This window comes from Triticum urartu, chromosome 1 (assembly GCF_003073215.2).
Source record: "Triticum urartu cultivar G1812 chromosome 1, Tu2.1, whole genome shotgun sequence".
NCBI lineage: Eukaryota > Viridiplantae > Streptophyta > Magnoliopsida > Poales > Poaceae > Triticum > Triticum urartu.
Genome location: NC_053022.1, coordinates 453,919,714 through 453,937,885, shown reverse-complemented (window position 1 = coordinate 453,937,885; position 18,172 = coordinate 453,919,714).

Genomic DNA, 18,172 nt, shown 5'->3' with positions numbered 1-18,172 from the left:
CATGGGCGTCATGCAACTGGGGACCCTCGACAAACAAACACACCCTCTAGTTGCGAGTCGATAGTCGGCTTGCAACTGGGGACCCTCGACAAACACACACACACACACACACGCACACACTTAGTTGCGAGTCGATGGCCAACATGCAAGTGGGGACTTGCGACAAAACAAACACACACCCTTAGTGCAAGTCGATGGTCGTCATTCAACTGGGGACCACGACAAACACACAAAAAGCACCCATAGTTGTGAGTCGATGGTCGACATGAAACTGGGGAGCCTCGTCAAAACACAGACTCGCCTAGTTGCGAGTCGATGGTCTGCTTGCAACTGGGACCCTCGACAAACACTCACACCCCTAGTTATGAGTCGATGGTCGTCATGCAACTGGGGACCCTCGACAAACACACACACCCTCTAGTTGTGAGTCGATGGTCAGCTTGCAATTGAGGACCCTCGACAAACACACACACACACCCTTAGTTGCGAGTTGATGGTCGACATGCAACTGGGGACCCACGACAAAACACACACACACCCCCTAGTTGCAAGTCGATGGTCATCATGCAACTGGGGACCATGACAAACACACAAAAAGCACCCTTAGTTGTGAGTCGATGGTCGACATGAAACTGGGGAGCCTCGACAAAACACAGACTCGTCTAGTTGCGAGTCGATGGTCTGCTTGCAACCGGGGGCCCCCAACAAACACACACACCCTTAGTTGTGAGTCGATGGTTGACATGCAACTGGACCCATAGAAACATAGTCCCCTTCCCCTTCCCGAGTAGTGAGTCAATGGTTGGCTTGCAACTGGGAGCCCTCGACAAACACACATTGACAACGCCCCCCCCCCCCAGTTGCGAGTCGATGGTTGACTTGCAACTGGGGGCCCTCGACAAGCACACACATCCTTAGTCGTGAGTCGATGGGTGACATGCAATTGGGGACCGCGACAAACACACACAAACACCACCCCCCAGTTGTGGGTTGATGGTACAACTCCAGTCGCGAGTCGATTATGGAGTTGTAACAGTTGGGGAACGTTGCAGAAAACAAAAAATTTCCTACGGTTTCACCAAGATCCATCTATGATTTCATCTAGCAACGAGTGATCGGATTGCATCTACATACCTTTGTAGATCACGCGCGGAAGCGTTCAAAGAACGGGGATGAGGAAGTCGTACTCGACGTGATCCAAATCACCGAAGATCCTAGCGCCGAACGGACGGCACCTCCGTGTTCAACACACGTATGGTCAGCGTGACGTCTCCTCCTTCTTGATCCAGCAAGGGGGGAGGAGAGGTTGATGAAGATACAGCAGCACGACGGCGTGGTGGTGGATGCAGCAGTCACCGTAGCAGGGCTTCGCCGTTCTTCTACGAGAGGGAGAGGTGTAGCAGGGGAGAGGGAGGCGCCAAGAGTTAAGGGTACGGCTGCCCCTCCCCCCTTTATATACGCCCCCTAGGGGGTGTGCCGGCCCTAGGAGATGGGATCTCCTAGGGGGGCGGCGGCCAAGGGGTGGAGTGCCCCCCAAGCCAGGTGGGGCGCCCCCCACCCTAGGGTTCCCAACCCTAGGTGCATGGGGTGGGCCAAGGGGGGCGCACAAGCCCACTATGGGCTGGTTCCCCTCCCCACTTTAGCCCATGGGGCCCTCCGGGATGGGTGGCCCCACCCGGTGGACCCCCGGGACCCTTCCGGTGGTCCCGATACAATACCGGTGACCCCCGAAACTCTCCCGATGGCCGAAACTGCACTTCCTATATATAATTCTTCACCTCTGGACCATTCCGGAACTCCTCGTGATGTCCGGGATCTCATCTGGGACTCTGAAAAACTTTCAGGTTACTACATATTCATATCTCTACAACCCTAGCGTCACCGAACCTTAAGTGTGTAGACCCTACGGGTTCGGGAGACATGTAGACATGACCGAGACGGCTCTCCAGTCAATAACCAACAGCGGGATATAGATACCCCTGTTGGATCCCACATGCTCCTTGATGATCTCATCGGATGAACCACGATGTCGAGGATTCAAGCAACCCCGTATACAATTCCCTTTGTCAATCGGTACGTTACTTTCCCGAGATTCGATCGTCGGTATCCCGATACCTCGTTCAATCTCGTTACCGGCAAGTCACTTTACTCGTACCGTAATGCATGATCCCGTGACCAGACACTTGGTCACTTTGAGCTCATTATGATGATGCATTACCGAGTGGGCCCAGAGATACCTCTCCGTTATACGGAGTGACAAATCCCAGTCTTGATCCGTGTCAACCCAACAGACACTTTCGGAGATACCCGTAGTATACCTTTATAGTCACCCAGTTACATTGTGACGTTTGGTACACCCAAAGCCCTCCTACGGTATCCGGGAGTTACACGATCTCATGGTCTAAGGAAAAGATACTTGACATTGGAAAAACTCTAGCAAACGAACTATACGATCTTGTGCTATGTTTAGGATTGGGTCTTGTCCATCACATCATTCTCCTAATGATGTGATCTCGTTATCAATGACATCCAATCTCCATAGTCAGGAAACCATGACTATCTGTTGATCAACGAGCTAGTCAACTAGAGGCTTACTAGGGACATGTTGGTGTCTATGTATTCACACATGTATTACGATTTCCGGATAACACAATTATAGCATGAATAAAAGACAATTATCATGAACAAGGAAATACAATAATAATCCTTTTATTATTGCCTCTAGGGCATATTTCCCACAGTCTCCCACTTGCACTAGAGTCAAGAATCTAGTTACATTGTGATGAATCGAACACCCATGGAATTCTGGTGTTGATCATGTTTTGCTCTAGGGAGAGGTTTAGTCAACGGATCTGCTACATTCAGGTCCGTATGTACTTTACAAATATCTATGTCTCCATCTTGAACATTTTCACGAATGGAGTTGAAGCGACGCTTGATGTGTCTGGTCTTCTTGTGAAACCTGGGCTCCTTGGCAAGTGCAATAGCTCCAGTGTTGTCACAGAAGAGTTTGATCGGCCCCGACGCATTGGGTATGACTCCTAGGTCGGTGATGAACTCCTTCACCCAAATTGCTTCATGCGCTACCTCCGAGGCTGCCATGTACTCCGCTTCACATGTAGATCCCGCCACGACGCTCTGCTTGCAACTGCACCAGCTTACTGCCCCACCATTCAAAATATACACGTATCCGGTTTGTGACTTAGAGTCATCCAGATCTGTGTCGAAGCTAGCGTCGACGTAACCCTTTACGACGAGCTCTTCGTCACCTCCATAAACGAGAAACATTTCCTTAGTCCTTTTCAGGTACTTCAGGATATTCTTGACAGCTGTCCAGTGTTCCTTGCCGGGATTACTTTGGTACCTACCTACCAAACTTAGGGCAAGGTTTACATCAGGTCTGGTACATAGCATGGCATACATAATAGAACCTATGGCTGAGGCATAGGGGATGACACTCATCTCTTCTATATCTTCTGCCGTGGTCGGACATTGAGCTGAGCTCAATTTCACACCTTGCAACACAGGTAAGAACCCCTTCTTTGACTGATCCATATTGAACTTCTTCAATATCTTATCAAGGTATGTGCTTTGTGAAAGACCTATGAGGCGTCTTGATCTATCTCTATAGATCTTGATGCCTAATATATAAGCAGCTTCTCCAAGGTCCTTCATTGAAAAACTCTTATTCAAGTTGGCCTTAATGCTGTCCAAAAGCTCTATATCATTTCCCATCAAAAGTATGTCATCTACATATAATACGAGAAATGCTACAGAGCTCCCACTCACTTTCTTGTAAACGCAGGCTTCTCCATAAGTCTGCATAAACCCAAATGCTTTGATCATCTCATCAAAGCGAATGTTCCAACTCCAAGATGATTGCACCAGCCCATAAATCGAGCGTTGGAGCTTGCACACCTTGTCAGCATTCTTAGGATCGCCAAAACCTTCCGGCTGCATCATATACAATTCTTCCTTAAGGAAACCATTAAGGAATGCCGTTTTGACGTCCATTTGCCATATCTCATAATCATAGAATGCGGCAATTGCTAACATGATTCGGACGGACTTCAGCTTCGCTACCGGTGAGAAAGTCTCATCGTAGTCAACCCCTTGAACTTGTCGATAACCCTTAGTGACAAGCCGAGCTTTATAGATGGTCACATTACCATCCGCGTTTGTCTTCTTCTTAAAGATCCATTTATTTTCTATGGCTCGCCGCTCAACGGGCAAGTCAGTCAAAGTCCATACTTCATTTTCATACATGGATCCTATCTCGGATTTCATGGCTTCCAGCCATTTGTCGGAATCCGGGCCCGCCATCGCTTCTTCATAGTTCGAAGGTTCACCGTTGTCTAACAACATGATTTCCAAGATAGGGTTGCCGTACCATTCTGGTGCGGAATGTGTCCTTGTGGACCTTCGAATTTCAGTAGGAGCTTGATCAGAAGTATCTTGATCATCATCATTAACTTCCTCTCTAATTGGTGTAGGCACCACAGGAACATTTCCTTGAGTTGCGCCACTTTCCGGTTCAAGAGGTAATACTTCATCAAGTTCTACTTTCCTCCCACTTACTTCTTTCGAGAGAAACTCCTTCTCTAGAAAGGATCCATTCTTGGCAACAAAGATCTTGCCTTCGGATCTGAGGTAGAAGGTATACCCAATAGTTTCTTTAGGGTATCCTATGAAGACGCATTTTTCCGACTTGGGTTCGAGCTTTTCAGGTTGAAGTTTCTTGACATAAGCATCGCATCCCCAAACTTTTAGAAACGACAGCTTAGGTTTCTTCCCAAACCATAATTCATACGGTGTCATCTCAACGGATTTCGACGGAGCCCTATTTAAAGTGAATGCGGCAGTCTCTAAAGCATAGCCCCAAAAAGATAGTGGTAAATCAGTAAGAGACATCATAGATCGCACCATATCTAATAGAGTGCGATTACGACGTTCGGACACACCATTACGCTGAGGTGTTCCAGGCGGCGTGAGTTGTGAAACTATTCCACCTTTTCTTAAGTGTGTGCCAAATTCGTGACTCAAGTATTCTCCTCCACGATCTGATCGCAAGAACTTGATTTTCCTGTCACGTTGATTCTCAACCTCACTCTGAAATTCCTTGAACCTTTCAAAGGTCTCAGACTTGTGTTTCATTAAGTAGACATACCCATATCTACTCAAGTCATCAGTGAGGGTGAGAACATAACGATAACCACCGTGAGCCTCAACACTCATTGGACCGCACACATCAGTATGTATGATTTCCAATAAGTTGGTTGCTCGCTCCATTGTTCCTGAGAACGGAGTCTTGGTAATTTTACCCATGAGGCATGGTTCGCACGTGTCAAATGATTCGTAATCAAGAGACTCTAAAAGTCCATCTGCATGGAGCTTCTTCATGCGTTTGACACCTATGTGACCAAGGCGGTAGTGCCACAAGTATGTGGGACTATCATTATCAACCTTACATCTTTTGGTACTCATACTATGAATATGTGTAGAATTACGCTCGAGATTCATTAAGAATAAACCATTCACCATCGGAGCATGACCATAAAACATATCTCTCATATAAATAGAACAACCATTATTCTCGGATTTAAATGAGTAGCCATCTCGTATTAAATGAGATCCTGATACAATGTTCATGCTCAAACTTGGCACTAAATAACAATTATTGAGGTTCAAAACTAATCCCGTAGGTAAATGTAGAGGTAGCGTGCCGACGGCGATCACATCGACCTTGGAACCATTCCCGACGCGCATCGTCACCTCGTCCTTCGCCAGTCTCCGCTTATTCCGCAGCTCCTGCTTTGAGTTACAAATGTGAGCAACCGCACCAGTATCAAATACCCAGGAGCTACTACGAGTACTGGTAAGGTACACATAAATTACATGTATATCACATATACCTTTCGTTTTGCCGGCCTTCTTGTCCGCTAAGTATTTGGGGCAGTTCCGCTTCCAGTGACCACTTTCCTTGCAATAAAAGCACTCAGTCTCGGGCTTGGGTCCATTCTTTGGCTTCTTCCCGGCAGCTTGCTTACCGGGCGCGGCAACTCCCTTGCCGTCCTTCTTGAAGTTCTTCTTACCCTTGCCCTTTTTGAACTTAGTGGTTTTATTCACCATCAACACTTGATGTTCATATTTGACTTCTACCTCTGCTGATTTCAGCATTGCAAATACTTCAGGAATGGTCTTTTCCATCCCCTGCATATTGAAGTTCATCACAAAGATCTTGTAGCTCGGTGAAAGCGACTGAAGGATTCTGTCAATGACTGCGTCATCCGGGAGATTAACTCCCAGCTGAGTCAAGCGGTTATGTAACCCAGACATAGTGAGTATGTGCTCACTGACAGAACTGTTTTCCTCCATCTTACAGCTAAAGAACTTGTCGGAGACTTCATATCTCTCGACCCGGGCATGAGCTTGAAAAACCATTTTCAGTTCTTCGAACATCTCATATGCTCCGTGTCTCTCAAAACGCTTTTGGAGCCCCGGCTCTAAGCTGTAAAGCATGCCGCACTGAACGAGGGAGTAATCATCGGTACGTGTCTGCCAAGCGTTCATAACGTCTTATTCTGCAGGGAGAACAGGTGCTTCACCTAGCGGTGCTTGTAGGACATAATCTTTCTTGGCAGCTATGAGGATGATCCTCAGGTTCTGGACCCAGTCCGTATAGTTGCTGCCATCGTCTTTCAGCTTGGTTTTCTCTAGGAACGCGTTGAAGTTGAGGACAAAGTTGGCCATTTGATCTACAATACATGTTGTAAAGATTTTAGACTAAGTTCATGATAATTAAGTTCATCTAATCAAATTATTCAATGAACTCCCACTTAGATAGACATCCCTCCAGTCATCTAAGTATAACATGATCCGAGTTAACTAGGCCATGTTCGATCGTCACGTGAGACGGACTAGTCAACATCGGTGAACATCTTCATGTTGATCGTATCTTCTATACGACTCATGCTCGACCTTTCGGTCTTCTGTGTTCCGAGGCCATGTCTGTACATGCTAGGCTCGTCAAGTCAACCTAAGTGTTTGCATGTGTAAATCTGTCTTACACCCGTTGTATGTGAATGTTGGAATCTATCACACCCAATCATCACGTGGTGCTTCGAAACAACGAACTGTCGCAACGGTGCACAGTTAGGGGGAACACTTTCTTGAAATTATTATGAGGGATCATCTTATTTACTACCGTCGTTCTAAGTAAACAAGATGCAAAAACATGATAAACATCACATGCAATCAAATAATAATAGTGACATGATATGGCCAATATCACATAGCTCCTTTGATCTCCATCTTGGGGCTCCATGATCATCTTGTCACCGGCTTGACACCATGATCTCCATCATCGTGTCTCCATGAAGTTGCTCGCCAACTATTACTTCTACTACTATGGCTAACACATTTAGCAATAAAGTAAAGTAATTTACATGGCGTTTCTCAATGACATGCAGGTCATACAAAAAATAAAGACAACTCCTATGGCTCCTGCCGGTTGTCATACTCATCGACATGCAAGTCGTGATTCCTATTACAATAGCATGAACATCTCATACATCACATATATATCATTCATCATTCATCACAACTTTGGCCATATCACATCACAAAACACTTGCTGCAAAAACAAGTTAGACGTCCTCTAATTGTTGTTGCAAGTCTGCAAAAGGGTTCTAGCAAGAATGTTTTCTTACCTACGTGAAAGCCACAACGTGATTTGTCAAATTCTATTTACCCTTCATAAGGACCCTTTTCATCAAATCCGCTCCAACTAAAGTGGGAGAGACAGACACCCGCCAGCCACCTTATGCAACTAGTGCATGTCAGTCGGTGGAACCAATCTCACGTAAGCGTACGTGTAAGGTTGGTCCGGGCCGCTTCATCTCACAATACTGCTGAAGCAAAATAAGACTAGTAGTGGCAAGAAAGTTGACAACATTTACGCCCACAACAAATTGTGTTCTACTCGTGCAAACAGAACTATGCATAGACCTAGCTCATGATGCCACTGTTGGGGAACATTGCAGAAAACAAAAATTTTCCTACGGTTTCACCAAGATCCATCTATGAGTTCATCTAGCAACGAGTGATCGGATTGCATCTACATACCTTTGTAGATCACGAGCGGAAGCGTTCAAAGAACGGGGATGAGGAAGTCGTACTCGACGTGATCCAAATCACCGGAGATCCTAGCGCCGAACGGACGGCACCTCTGTGTTCAACACACGTACGGTCAGTGTGACGTCTCCTCCTTCTTGATCCAGCAAGGGGGGAGGAGAGGTTGATGAAGATCCAGCAGCACGACGGCGTGGTGGTGGATGCAGCAGTCACCGTAGCAGGGCTTCGCCGTTCTTCTGCGAGAGGGAGAGGTGTAGCAGGGGAGAGGGAGGCGCCAAGAGTCAAGGGTACGGCTGCCCCTCCCTCCCCCCCTTTATATAGGCCCCCTAGGGGGGGCGCCGGCCCTAGGAGATGGGATCTCCTAGGGGGCGGCGGCCAAGGGGTGGAGTGCCCCCCAAGCCAGGTGGGGCGCCCCCCACCCTAGGGTTCCCAACCCTAGGCGCATGGGGTGGGCCAAGGGGGGGCGCACCAGCCCACTATGGGCTGGTTCCCCTCCCCACTTTAGCCCATTGGGACCTCCGGGATGGGTGGCCCCACCCGGTGGACCCCGGGGACCCTTCCGGTGGTCCCAGTACAATAGCGGTGACCCCCGAAACTCTCCCGATGGCCGAAACTACACTTTCTATATATAATTCTTCACCTCCGGACCATTCCGGAACTCCTCGTGATGTTCGGGATCTCATCCGGGACTTCGAACAACTTTCGGGTCACTGCATATTCATATCTCTACAACCCTAGCGTCACCGAACCTTAAGTGTGTAGACCCTACGGGTTCGGGAGACATGTAGACATGACCGAGACGGCTCTCCGGTCAATAACCAACAGCGGGATCTGGATACCCATGTTGGCTCCCACATGCTCCTCGATGATCTCATCGGATGAACCACGATGTCGAGGATTCAAGCAACCCCATATACAATTCCCTTTGTCAATCGGTACGTTACTTGCCCGAGATTCGATCGTCGGTATCCCGATACCTTGTTCAATCTCGTTACCGGCAAGTCACTTTACTCGTACCGTAATGCATGATCCCGTGACCAGACACTTGGTCACTTTGAGCTCATTATGATGATGCATTACCGAGTGGGCCCAGAGATACCTCTCCGTTATACGGAGTGACAAATCTCAGTCTTGATTCGTGTCAACCCAACAGACACTTTCGGAGATACCCGTAGTATACCTTTATAGTCACCCAGTTACGTTGTGACGTTTGGTACACCCAAAGCACTCCTACGGTATCCGGGAGTTACACGATCTCATGGTCTAAGGAAAAGATACTTGACATTGGAAAAACTCTAGCAAACGAACTATACGATCTTGTGCTATGTTTAGGATTGGGTCTTGTCCATCACATCATTCTCATAATGATGTGATCTCGTTATCAATGACATCCAATCTCCATAGTCAGGAAACCATGACTATCTGTTGATCAACGAGCTAGTCAACTAGAGGCTTACTAGGACATGTTGGTGTCTATGTATTCACACATGTATTACGATTTCCAGATAACACAATTATAGCATGAATAAAAGACAATTATCATGAACAAGGAAATACAATAATAATCCTTTTATTATTGCCTCTAGGGCATATTTCCAACAGTAACTAGGGCCATCGATAAACACACATACACCACCCCCCCCCCTCCTTCTATAGTTGCGAGTCGATGTTCTTCTTCAGATTTTGAAACAAAAACAAATGAAAAAAAATGGAAGAACAAGGGAGGGGAACGGGACAACAGCGTGAGGGGAACAGGCGAAAGGAGAGTGAAAAAGTCGGTGGAGGCTGCCGTATCGATTTAATGTACTCTGGGGCTAGACTCTTCGTATTCTAAAACAGCCCATATCAAACCAAGGTGATGGCGGCCCAACAAAAAAAATAGTTGCACTCCGTTGCAGGCCTCCCAGTCCGACAAGACAATACGACGAGACACAGATCGATCGTGACGCGTGCGATCACTCGAGCATGAAAAAAAAGCACAAACAGATTAGACTAGCATGTAACTAGGGGTCGTCAACAAACACACACACACACACACCTCCTAGTTGCGAGTCGATGCTTGACATGCAACTGGAGACCCCTTGACAAAATGACAAACACGCACACACTCTAGTTGCAAGTCGGTTATCGACATGCAATTGGGGACCCTCGACACACACACACATCCCCTAGTTGCGAGTTGATGGTCAACTTGCAACTAGGGGCCACAAATAAAACACACATATAGACACACAATCCCTAGTTGCGAGTTGATGGTCAACTTGCAACTGGGGGCCGTGAATAAAGACACACACGCACACATACACACACACACACCCTAGTTGCGAGTCGATGATCAACTTGCAACTAGGGGTCATCAACAAACACACATATCCCCCTAGTTGCGAGTCGATACTTGGCATGCAACTGGAGACCCCTTTACAAAATGATAAACACACACACACACACACACTCTAGTTGCAAGTCGGTTATCGACATGCAATTGGGGACCCTCGACACACACACACATCCCCTAGTTGCGAGTTGATGGTCAACTTGCAACTGGGGGCCACAAATAAAACACACATACATACACACAACCCCTAGTTGCGAGTTAATGGGCAACTTGCAACTGGGGGTCCTCAACAAACACGCACACCCTAGTTGCGAGTCGATGCTTGACATGCAACTGGGGACCCCTTGAAAAAATGACAAACACGCACACACTCTAGTTGCAAGTTGGTTTTCGACATGCAATTGGGGATCTCTCGACACACACACACACATCCCCTAGTTGCGAGTTGATGGTCAACTTTCAACTGGGGGGCCACAAATAAAACACACATACATACACACAACCCCTAGTTGCGAGTTGATGGGCAACTTGCAACTGGGGGTCCTCAACAAACACGCACACCCTAGTTGCGAGTCGATGCTTGACATGCAACTGGGGACCCCTTGACAAAATGACAAACACGCACACACTCTAGTTGCAAGTCGGTTATTGACATGCAATTGGGGACTCTTGACACACACACATCCCCTAGTTGCGAGTTGATGGTCAACTTGCAACTGGGGGCCACAAATAAAACACACATACACACACACACACCCTAGTTGCAGCCAGTGGTTCGACATGCAACTGGGGACCCACGACAAAACACATACACACACATCCCTAGTTGCGATTTGATGGTTAGCTTGTAACTAGGGGTCATCAACAAACACACACATCCCCCTAGTTGCGAGTCGATGCTTGACATGCAACTGGGACCCCTTGACAAAATGACAAACACGCACACACTCTAGTTGCAAGTCGATTAAAGATATGCAACTGGGGACCCTCGACACACACACACACGTCCCCTATTTGCGAGTTGATGGTCAACTTGCAACTGGGGGGCCACAAACAAAACACACATATAGACACACAACCCCTAGTTGCGAGTTGATGGTCAAGTTGCAGCTGGGGGGCACGAATAAAGACACACACACACACACACATACACACACACCCCTAGTTGCGAGTCGATGGTCAACTTGCAACTAGGGGTCGTCAACAAACACACACATCCCCCTAGTTGCGAGTCGATGCTTGACATGCAACTGGGGACCCCTTGACAAAATGACAAACACGCACACACTCTAGTTGCAAGTCGGTTATCAACATGTAATTGGGGACCCTCGACACACACACACACACACATCCCCTAGTTGTGAGTTGATGGTCAACTTGCAACTGGGGGGCCACAAAATAAAACACACATACAGACACACACACCCTAGTTGCAAGTCGATGCTTGACATGCAACTCGGGACCCCTTGAAAAAAAGGCACACACACACACCCCTAGTTGCAAGTCATTTATCGACATGCAATTGGAGACCCTGGACACACATCCCCTAGTTGCGAGTTGGTGGTCAGCTTGCAACCGGGGGCCACGAATAAAACACACACACACATACACTCTAGTCGCAAGTCGGTTATCGACATGCAATAATTAGGGACCCTCGACACACATACACATGTCCCATAATTGCGAGTTGATGGTGAATTTGCAACTGGGGGGGGGGGCACAAATAAAACACACATACAGACACACACACACACACACACACCCTAGTTGTGAGTCGATGCTTGACATGCAACAGGGGACCCATTGACTAGACGAAGCCTAGACATCCCTTTTTTGACAATGTTCAAGCTTGTAGCAACCCTATCTGGCATTTTATGTATCCACGAAAAAAATAGAAAAACAAAAAAATGAGTAAAAAAGGTATCTATTTTAAAAAAATGTCTCATGTGTTGTATGCAAAAAAGAATATCCAAAAATAAAAAAATGGCCCCAAAACGAAAACTAACGACCAGCAACAGACGCGGCCAAAAAAAAAGACAGCCCGCAACAAGCGCGACCCAAAAAAAAAGAAAGCCCGCAAAACAGACGCGGCCCAAAAACAAAAAATGTAAAGCCTGCAACCCAAAACAACAAAAAAAAGAAAGCCCACCCCGCAACAGGGCAGCGCTGCGAGCCAGCGATGCCGGATGCGATTGCTGTGCTGCGAGCTAGCGATGCCGGATGGGATCGCTGTACATGCGTTGAAGAAAAAAAACAGTTAGATGTGACATTCTTAAAAAACATCTAGATATGAATTAGTCATTCTGTTCCTTTTTTCCATACGCCACTGTCTTTCTCCCTAGATGACTTTGCAAGTCTCGTGTGCATTGCATTCTAGTGCTGAACTGCAGAGCAGATTCACCTCTCCCCGACAGGGGGACGCGCGCAGGCGAAGCACTCTCCTCGTGGCCTCGCTCCTGTTTCCGGCCGCTTGCTCAGGTTCTTTCCTCCGTGCTCTCTCCCCTGTCCGGCCTCTCGCCGCCCCTACGCACCGTACGACGTACGTACCTCCCAGCTCCCACACAGCTATCCCATCCCATAGTCCCATGCACGCGCTTGCTGCTCGCCTACTTGGTTCCGTGCATGGTTCCACCCGTACGTCGTTCCCGGGCCCGGGAGGGAGTACGAGGACACGCGGCCCGGCCGTCGCACACCACTCTTCTCTATCCTGCGTGCGTGCATGCATGCCGTTCCTTGCCAGCCGTAACATCTCAGATGTCTCAGGGCGTGCGTCGATCGATCGCGTCTGCGGAGAGGCAACGATCGCCTTCCGCCCCTTCGCTGTAGCCACTCAATCCATGCTTCCAAAACCCCTCGCGTGTTCGTTCATTCGTGTTCAGTAATGCGGCCGACAACGATCGATCGAATTCCTTGTCGTACGTACGTGCGCGATGAGGCCCATGCATCGCCGATTCCTTATCATCATCACAGTAGTTGAACCCTTGAAGTGACTCGAGATGATATCGAGTGAGACACGGCCGAGCCGCGGGAAAGCGGTGCAAGCTTCGCCCCGGAATTAACCGGCGACGTGCATGCACATGCACCACCCTCCGAAGCTGTACGTATGCTATGTAATGTACTACTCCTACGTACGTACGTACGTACATGCATGCTAGCTTAGCACTGTCAATCGTGGGCTCGTGGCCTGCTACTGTTGCGATACACGAGTATGTACATACCGCTGTTTCCTAATTTGCCTCATCACGTGTACAGGGCATGGACTGGGCTGTTTTCCGAGCTGCGCCTTCTGATCGAGAGCCCTGTCCATCTTTGATCATGTGCATCATGTGCCCCATGAACAGGGCAGACGTGACGGGCGCTGAATTCGGGTTCGTATCAGATTTTCACGCCGTCGGTCGCGAGATTTTCGTGAGCTCCTTTCTTCCACGTTCCATCGTCTCCGCTAGCTTCTCTAGCTACCGTATGACTTCGTCGCTACCGCCCAAAGCTAGTCACCACTCACCACCTTTGATCTGACATCCTTGAAAGGCCAGATGTTACCTGAGTACGTACGTCGTCGGTGCCATCTTCGTCGCGTGCAGGGCGGGAAATTCGATCAAATCACGGCACGTTTTACATCCAGTTTATCTGTGTGCACGGGAACCAGGCTTCCTGCTGGCTGCTGGGCCGATCGTTCGGCTGGCCATTGCATGGTCATGGCCGCGCCTAGTCTAGTCTAGATAGCTACACGTACTGAGTGATCCTTGGCTCCATCTCCATTCTCCACGCGTGACGTGCGCGTGGGCTGATGGAGGACGAGGAGTACCAGGAAGAATGATGTGCCAGCCCGCGCGAGAGCCATGCCGCCGGTGTCGCCGGAGCCTGCCGCCCCACCGGCCGGACCTGATCAACAGCCCGCGGCGTATTTCGGCTAATTTTAGCGCGCGAGCGGCTATTTATTGCTGGGGCGCGCAGTTCTGGTACGCCGGGGCGTGCCGATCCATCGACCAACCGCCCAACTGCTAGCGCTGCTGCACATATCTCTCGCAGATCTCGACCGACCGCCGTGGACGGCCGGCCGTGAGGACCGCGCGCAACACCCCACCGGCCGGCCGTACCCACCTCCGGCTGGCTGCATGCCCCTGCCGGCTGCCCCGCCCTGCATACTCAGTGAGCTAGCGATCCACTAGTGCCACCACGTTACGCTCTTGAAGCTTCGCCTTCAGAGCAACCCCCGGTAGCTCGCTCGTCCGGTAAAACAAAACATACATCCGATGACCCACACAAATTGCTGAGACAAGTTCATTTCTCAAGAGCGAAGCAAGTCCGATGCAGAGGCCGGGTGTTATTCTTCTTTTTGAAAAGAAAATCTCGCGAGTGAAACGCACCGTTCTTACAATCTGATATACTCCGTACGTATGTAAAGACTGTACATACCTCTCCATACTGGCGCCGGTATTGTCGAGCAAGTGGCTACAGCAAAAACGGTCATGACATGGATATATGGCCACGTACTGCTTGGACCACAGTAACCGAACCGAAAATGAAAGGCAGCACCATGGCCGGGCCATGGGCGGGCGCGTGGGCCGCATGCAGGGGCACTTGACGAACAATCATGCGTGCATGCACGACAGTAGGAGGAAGGACGTGCGTGGTACGTACGCGCGCGCGCGCGCTCGATCGGCCGGCCCTGACCGACAAAATAAATGTTACACCGGCGTACCACGACATGTCTGGGGAATTAACATGCATGCAGCGCGAAGCTAGAGATGGACCGATCGAGAGATTAAAACCAGATAGCCAAGTAAATTGCAAGAGACGAGCGCCAGAGGCCAGAGTTGCACGTACACCGTCCGGTAACACGCCGGAGTGCCGGACCCCTCCCCTGCCTGTCCTGCCTGCCCGCCTGCCTGCCTGAATTAATTCTGACTTCTGAGACACTGAGGCTCCCGTCATGTGGAAATTCGAGGGGATTTATTGCCGAGGTAAGGGGTTTGGCAGCGCTGCCTGCACGCCGGTCAGGTACCCAGGTCCGTGGGACACATGGAATTAGCCAGGGTGTGTGGTGCAGTGCACCCACCATCAATTCATCCATCACACCACTATCAACGACGGGCAGGTTCGCTTGGGGCTGGATTTTGCCCATTTATTAAGGCTCCAATGATTGGGGTTTAGTGTTCCTTGCAGGTGCGAGTGATAAAAAGGGCTGGCCGCGGAGTTTCTCGGCCCGAGTTCAATGAGCTCGGATAAACAGTAAAATAAAATAAAATAAACTGACTTTTTTTTACCTAAGAGTCGGTAAAGATTCTTTATGAAATCATATTTGTGGAAGTCATGGCAAAAAAATGATACTCAGAAAATGGTACTTTCGAAAGTATTTTGGAGCCCTGATTTTTTTTTTCTTTTGCCACGATTTTCACAAATGTGATTTCATGATGAATTTGGCAAGCTCTTAGAACTTTTGTCAATGTTTGTCACAAAAAGTTCAATTTTTTTCCAATTTTACTGTTCATCCGAGCTCATTTGAGGTCGGGCTGAGAAGGTTAGTTTCCTTGTGCTAGCCCATATAGTTGCATCACAAAAAAAATGCAAGTGAGGTCGCATCACAATTTCATAAAATAAACTACTCCCTTCATCGGTAAAATATATGGTGTTTCGGACATGTCTACTTGCTAACTATATTAGTAAATTTTAGGCATTAGGACATCTTTAACACAGACCCTCAACTGTCCGCATACATGTGGACCGTTATCCAACGAGGTACTCCACCGGTCCACGAACTGGTCCGGAAGTTCGTTTTTCCGCAAACTAAAACCAAATAACACATGGTGAGTCCGGACATCACGTGTCCTCTCTCGATCCATTTAGTGGAAAACAATTAATTTTTTTACTTCATTTAGGATGACGCAAATCTTTGTATGTGCTAGATTTTAGACTTGCTAATGATCATGACAAAGCATATCTTTATATCATTTGTGACATAGTCGGTCATGATTGTGTAAAACTCACCAATGTCTTTAGCCTTGTGGAGCATGATGAGAGCACCCTTGCAACATGAGTTGTGACTATCATGGTATTGAATGTGAGAGAGCTGCGCAGCGAGTGAGAAAAGGCCCCTCAATCATGTTTATATTCTAACTACATGCATTAAATGGTATGACGTGTTATAGGGTGATGGTATTAGAAGACAAGAACTAGTGAAGACTGCTAGCTAGGGTTTGTGATGCGTTGGCATGGGGACTGTAGAAAAAGTTGTTGAGACTGCAGAGATTATACATGGTTTGGTACGCTTGGGACATTGTTGTGTTGAAGGATTTGGCTTATGATTTTCAGTTATGCAAGTAGAGCCCTCTTCTATTCATGCTCCTAAGATTAAATATGCATAATACACATTCGTGGGTCACTCATTAATACATTGCTCTTGTATTTGTTGAAGCAAAAACTAATGCAACATTTGTGTCTTTATATAAGGTTTTGACTCACTGTTTTTATTTCTTATGAGTACACATATCACATATTCTCAATATGTATATTACATATCTCACATCACATTCATATGCATATAAACATTCTCACATACCAAACATTGCACATGGTTGCATACACTTTCATCAATGAACATCAAGATAGACGGTATTGATGTGCCTCGCTAGGGGGTTGATCTTTCGATGAGAGTCACTCCATTGATTTGGGCAGAAATCGATCTTGACAACCCGACCACACTAAGCAGTTATAAATGTTTGCCACTAGTATTGCTCTGTGCTGCCGACTCAGGGCCTCTAGAAATGACGAGCTCCCTTGAGATTTATACCCATAAGTATTGGGGATCGATTTTAGATCCTGATAAGAAGACAATCAAATCCAAAAAGGAGTAGAAGAAATTGGTCTATAGAAATTAGTTAGGAATTACTGTTCAAACTGGAAAGAGTGGCGTATGTGTGCTTAGGTTGATAGGATTATTGCGAGTACTAAAACAACGAAATCAAAAGAGTGAAACAAGTTGATCAATCCTTTATTGTGTTGAAGACAAGTCGGTTGTGTTCTTATATTAACTAAACCATTCTCGAGGATGACATGACTATATCACCCAATTATTAAATTCAGAATTTTTTTGCGTTGATCCAAGATACTTAATTTTTTTTCATGTGGATAAATCATAAACTTATATACTACAACCCGCAAAAAAATTATATACTGCAAAACCATTGACTCATGTATACTTATGATTATACTGTTAGCAAGCATACAAAAACACTAAGAGTAATTAAGACAAATAAAACATAGTGTTATGATCTTGGGTTCCTATTCAATCCTCATGCTATAACTCATAACTTAGGACAATAATCTATCACCCAGACTTTCCCTCGTAGACTTATTATACCACACTGTTCACAACAAAACCGACCAGACCCGGTGACGTATAAGCCAAGTAGACATCCCAAAACACACTCACCACCCGGGGCGAGTGATAGAAAGAGCCCGGGTTCGCAAAGCACTTCCAGATCAGAACAAAACCAGAAGATGAAAGTACCTCACAGCGCCCCATCGGACCCCACCACCAACCGAGTGGGTAGAGAGTCGGGATAGCCACCTCTCAAATGCATGGGGCAGCACACGCGGTGCAAGGCCAACGCCTCGAGCCATCCAACACATGTCCTACTATGGAGGCTTCTCGCCGCCACGACCCATGGCCGGGTGGCCGTCAGGGCCGACTGAGTGGACAAT